We start from the raw sequence: 5795 nt of genomic DNA, 5'->3' as shown, positions 1-5795 counted from the left end.
TTAATCCCCAGCATTGACCTTGTGGTGCAGCATCTGTCTGGAAACAGCAGCACTGAGTGGGCGTGTCAGTGGGGGTCTAACCTGAAAGCACGAGTTCCGAGAAATGAGATGTTACCAGTCAAGACTCAATTACCACAGAGATACTGAGGAACTCTGGGCGGAGGTAAAGCAGCTTGTATTACCTGGACATGCTCTGTTGTATCTGCATGTGCTGGATGATTCTGAGGGCAGCAGCGGTTAGTCTCACTGCTGACTGCTGAACAGGTGTAACTAACATTGGTTCTAGGCACCCTTGTGATCAGTGGAGCGCTATAATAGCCTAGGTATCTTTTAATGGGCTGGAGCGCAGCACACTGAAATTAACTGTAAGATGACAGTAAATTCCTGGCTACCAATTGCAAATCACTTTCAAAGTAATTTGCTGAGCCATATAAACAGTAAATAACAGTCAAATAGCAGCTGTACTCTGGTTCTGTACTAAGATCACTGTAAAGTGGCTTTATTCTTCTCTACACCTACAACCCCAATTCCAATGAAGTTGGGACGTTGTGTAAAACATCAATAAAAACAGAATACGATGATTTGCAAATCCTTTTCAACCTATATTCAATTGAATACACTACAAAGACGAGATATTTAATGTTCAAACACATAAACTTTAGTTTTTTGCAAATATTCACTCATTTTGAATTTGATGCCTGCAACACGTTCCTAAGAAGTTGGGACAGGGGCAACAAAAGATTGGGAAAGTTGAGGAATGCTAAAAAAAAAACACCTGTTTGGAACATTCCACAGGTGAACAGGTTAATTGGAAACAGGTGAGTGTCATGACTGGGTATAAAGGGAGCATCCCTGAAAGGCTCAGTCATTCACGAGCAAGGATGAGGCGAGGTTCACCACTTCATGAACAACTGCGTGAGCAAATAGTCAAACAGTTTAAGAACAACGTTTCTCAACGTCCGATTGCAAGGAATTTAGGGATTTCATCATCTACAGTCCACAATATCATCAAAAGATTCAGAGAATCTGGAGAAATCTCTGCAAGTAAGCAGCAAGGCAGAAAACCAACACTGAATGCCCGTGACCTTCGATCCCTCAGGAGGAACTGCATTAAAAACCCACATCATTCTGTAATGGATATTCCCACATGGGCTCAGGAACGCTTCAGAAAACCACTGTCAGTGAACTCAGTTCGTCGCTCCATCTACAAGCATAAGATAAAACTCTGCCAGTAAAGCGAAAGCCAAATATCAACACCACCCAGAAACGCCGCCGGCTTCTCTGGGCCCAAGCTCATCTGAGATGGACTGACGCAAAGTGGAAAAGTGTCCTGTGGTCTGACGAGTCCACATTTCACACTGTTTTTGGAAATCATGGACGTCGTGTCCTCCGGGCCAAAGAGGAAAAGGACTGTCTGGATTGTTATCAGCACAAAGTTCAAAAGCCAGCATCTCTGATGGTGTGGGGGTGTGTTAGTGCCCATGGCAGGGGTAACTGGCACATCTGTGAAGGCCCCATTAATACTGAAAGGTACATACAGGTTTTGGAGCAACATCTGTTGCCATCCAAGCAGCGTCTTTTTCAGGGACGTCCTGCTTATTTCAGCAAGACGATGCCAAGCCACATTCTGCATGCGTTACAACAGCGTGGCTTCGTAGTAAAAGAGTGCGGGTACTAGACTGGCCTGCCTGCAGTCCAGACCCGTCTCCCATTGAAAATGTGTGGCGCATTATGAAGCGCAAAATACGACAACGGAGACCCCGGACTGCTGAGCAACTGAAGCTGTACATCAAGCAAGAATGGGAAAGAATTCCACCTACAAAGCTTCAACAATCAGTGTCCTCAGTTCCCAAACGCTTATTGAGTGTTAAAAGGAAAGGTGATGTAACACAGTGGTAAACACACCCCTGTCCCAACTTCTTTGGAACGTGTTGCAGGCATCAAATTCAAAAAGAGTGAATATTTGCAAAAAACAATAAAGTTTATCCGTTTGAACATTAAATATCTTGTAGTGTATTCAATTGAATAGAGGTTGAAAAGGATTTGCAAATTGTATTCTGTTTTTATGTATGTTGTACACAACGTCCCAACTTCAGTGGAATTGGGGTTGTGCACACAATAAGCTGAAATTGAAATGCGATTGATGTCAGAAAGGAAGAAACATTGGCTTTAGTGCTCTTTTATTTACAGGTAGGAAGAGAGAACCACCACTCAGCGCAGAGGTAGAGGGCACCTCACTGCTAGTCACACACTTTCACCTGATGGGCACTAACACAGCACCAACTACCCCCCAGCACAGAACAGCACAAACATGCACATCACTAAGCTAACAGCAAGAACTTCTTCACAATAAAGTCACTCCTACTGCAAGTATAGTACCTCCAGAGAGCCTCTGTGCTTGGCCATGGCTCCCACACTGCCCAGTAGAGGGACGCTGCAATATTGTCTTTTCCTGTAACAACTGAGGATATGCAGCTTAGTAGCCAGTAATGTACTGCAATTTTACATACAAAACAAATTACTTTTAATTTTACCAGACTTATAAATACGTTATTTTTAAAAAGCTATGTCAATGAACGTATGAACACACACATTTTCTAAGCCGCTTCTCCCTCAGGGTCGTGGGGGGTGCTGGAGCCTATCCCAGGAGTCATCGGGCAGAAGGCAGGACACACCCTGGACAGATCGCCAGTCCATCGCAGGGCAGAAAGACAGACACACACAGTCACTCACACACTCACACTGTCCAAAGAAAAACAAGTATCTCCAAAATAGTAAGTTTACAGGAGAGGGCAAAAACTCTCTTACCTTTCAATGTAAGTCAATGTAAAGAGGTTTTATTCCAAGTGATTTTAGAGCTTTTCTATTGGTCCATGCATCGTGTGATTTGTACGTAATGTAAAAGGCAGCTGGTGCGTTGAAATGATATAGAAAACTAAAAATCAACAAACATGGAGATACGTGGTTTTCTCTGGACAGTGACAATATACAGTCACCATTTTTGCACTATGCATGAATATCGTAAATATTATCTATTGTTAACAATGAACTTTATCTTTGCCAAAAGCGTAAATCTGGCAATATTAATAAACAAAACATTTTCATCAACACACACACACAAAACCTGAATGCTTATACTGAAAACTCTTGTACATGTAGAGGATTTTAAATGGTTAACTCCTTTTTAACTATCATATCCCAAAATGCTGTGCAGTACAGCTCAATATCAACCTCACAGTAATTTGCTCTGATCTTGCAGAAAATATTTTAAGTTGATATGGCAGTAAAATAATGAATTCAGTATTTTACTATGAAAAATTAGTGTTACATAGTGTAATACCATGGCAATAATTTACAGTGCACATTTTTTAAAAGTGCCTTTCTTTGAGTCGCCTACTAAACCTGGCCACGGGTTCAGGTATTCGGAAATTCGCCAAACTGTGCTTTTTTTTCTTCTTTTTTCTGTTGGACCAGAGAATAACCTTACAAACCATTACAGTCATAAAACTACATGTTGTGTTCTGCACTTCACTCAAAATTGGCAACATTAGCGATTAACAGCACCTAAATGGTACAAGAATTAATAACACCACTATAACATAATGTGTCTATATACACTGATCAGCTATAACATTAGAACCAAATCCTTGTTTCTACACTCTTTGTCCATTTTTTTCAGCTCCACTTACCATTAGGTGCGGTTTGTAGTTCTACAATAACGGACTGTAATTGATCTGTTTCTCTGATACTTTATTTACCCTTTTACCCTGTTCTTCAGTGGTCAGGACCACCACAGGACTGTAAACACTGTGTCCACTCACTTCACTATATTAGACTCTCCTACTTTGTTGGTTAAACTTCTAGATGTAAAGTCAGGGACAGTAGCTCATCTGCTGCTGCACAGTTTGTGTTGGTCCCCTTCTAGTCCTTCATCAGTGGTCACAGGACGCTGTTGGCTGGATATTTTTGGTTTGTGAACTATTCTCAGTCTAGCAGTGACACCAAGGTATTAAATAACTCCATCATCACTGCCTTTTGCACAAGCCACATTTTATTATTATTATTTTTTTTTAAAATTCAAATTTAAATTCAGCAAATAAACAGTGAGTGTGCTTTAAAATGAAGTGTGTTCTCTGTGGAGGATTTATTGACTGAATTTCGTTTAGAGAATTAAAAACAGATGAGCAGGTTTGTAGACTAATTTCTAAAAAAATCTTTAGAATAACCAGGTGAGATTATAGCAAGTTGGAGCATCGAGGTGCACAGCTCAGCTACAGGAGCTGATGTACAACTTGACAAGAAGAAAATAGTTGTTTGTTAGTTGTGTTTGGAGCACATAGTGCTTGTGTATGTGGTGAACATAGTGCAGGGATGTCACCTTCCCAGCTATAACACTGTAATTAAAAGAGTAGAAGTAGAAGGTAACGGGCATGAGGGAAAACTGAGACATCAGTGATACTTCCTCCAAACCTGAGTGTACACAAGACAGCGGTGGGACCACATCATCCACAACATCACAGTTTGAAACAACTCTATGGCCCAGGTTCCCAGACAGCAATCCTAGACTGCACTGTTATGAATGGAGACTTTCTTCTGAAAGGAAAGGATAGTCCGTGACTGGGCCTAATCCCTGGCCAGGAAACAAGCCCTAGAAGGCCCAAAAGGCTTTCTAGGAAATTTCAGAATACTATTAAGAGTCTGCATCTTACTACATCTTATGAAGCAGGCCTGACAGATCATAACAGGTGCTCATGTAGAGGCTGTGAGGCAGGATCATGCAGCCATCTAAAGGTATTTAGCCACAACTGGACTCGTGCTGGACTGGCGACCTGTCCAGGGTGTATCCTGCCTTCCGCCCGATGACCGCTGGGATAGGCTCCAGCCACCCCCCCCCTCCCCCCAGAAAATGGATGGATGGATGGGTGGACTCTGTTCCACTGGTCACAGGTGCTTTATCAGTTCAGATGTGACAGTGAACCACAGAGTTTTAAATGCCAAGAAATCTCACCTCCTGCAATGCAAGCAAAACATCCTAAAACATACACTGTGCCTTGATTTACTGCTGTTAAATGAACTTCCACAGATAAAGAGATACACTATGGAGTTTAATGCTATAGTTCGTTGTAAAAGCTAGAAAGCTGTGGACATTTATAATATACTTCAACAGCTTGTTTCTAAACTAAACTGAACTTCTGTTTCTCTGAACTAAGTTGGAGGAAGTTACTCAACATCTAGAATTCAATGTCCTTACACAATCCCCAGTCTTATCACATACAATTATACATACAGTTGTGTATGATCAGCACAGCACTGAAAACTAGTCTGTGTGACTATAGATAAATGTAGCCAGTGGTAGCGTTCAATGTAGTCCTTTCAAGTAGTTTGACAATGACAATTTTCTGAGACGTTAAGGAATGACAATCCTTTACAGAGCCCTTTTCAAAAAGGTTCTGTGTAGAACCATCTACAGCACATTTTCTCTCAATCTGAAGAACACTTTCACAATGTAAAGCACCCTTTAATCATGCAAAGGGTTTTTTGCATGTTCATGGTTCTATACAGAACCATTTTATTTACTGAAGAACCCTCAGTGCAGAGAATCAAGAGTGAATCCTTAATCATGGAGAGCTCACCATCATAGTAAAGCATATAGTTTGCTTGTGTGTTACATCAAAGTTTCCAAGAAAGACACTATAAAGACCCAATTTCTTAAAATATAATAAATCGGGCCTTTATAAAGTATATATACTTTAGTATATATATATATATATACACACTTTAAAGTTTTGTGTTGC

This window comes from Pygocentrus nattereri, chromosome 11, assembly GCF_015220715.1.
Source record: "Pygocentrus nattereri isolate fPygNat1 chromosome 11, fPygNat1.pri, whole genome shotgun sequence".
NCBI lineage: Eukaryota > Metazoa > Chordata > Actinopteri > Characiformes > Serrasalmidae > Pygocentrus > Pygocentrus nattereri.
The sequence above is the reverse complement of the archived record's forward strand: the minus strand, read 5'-3'. Positions refer to the sequence as shown.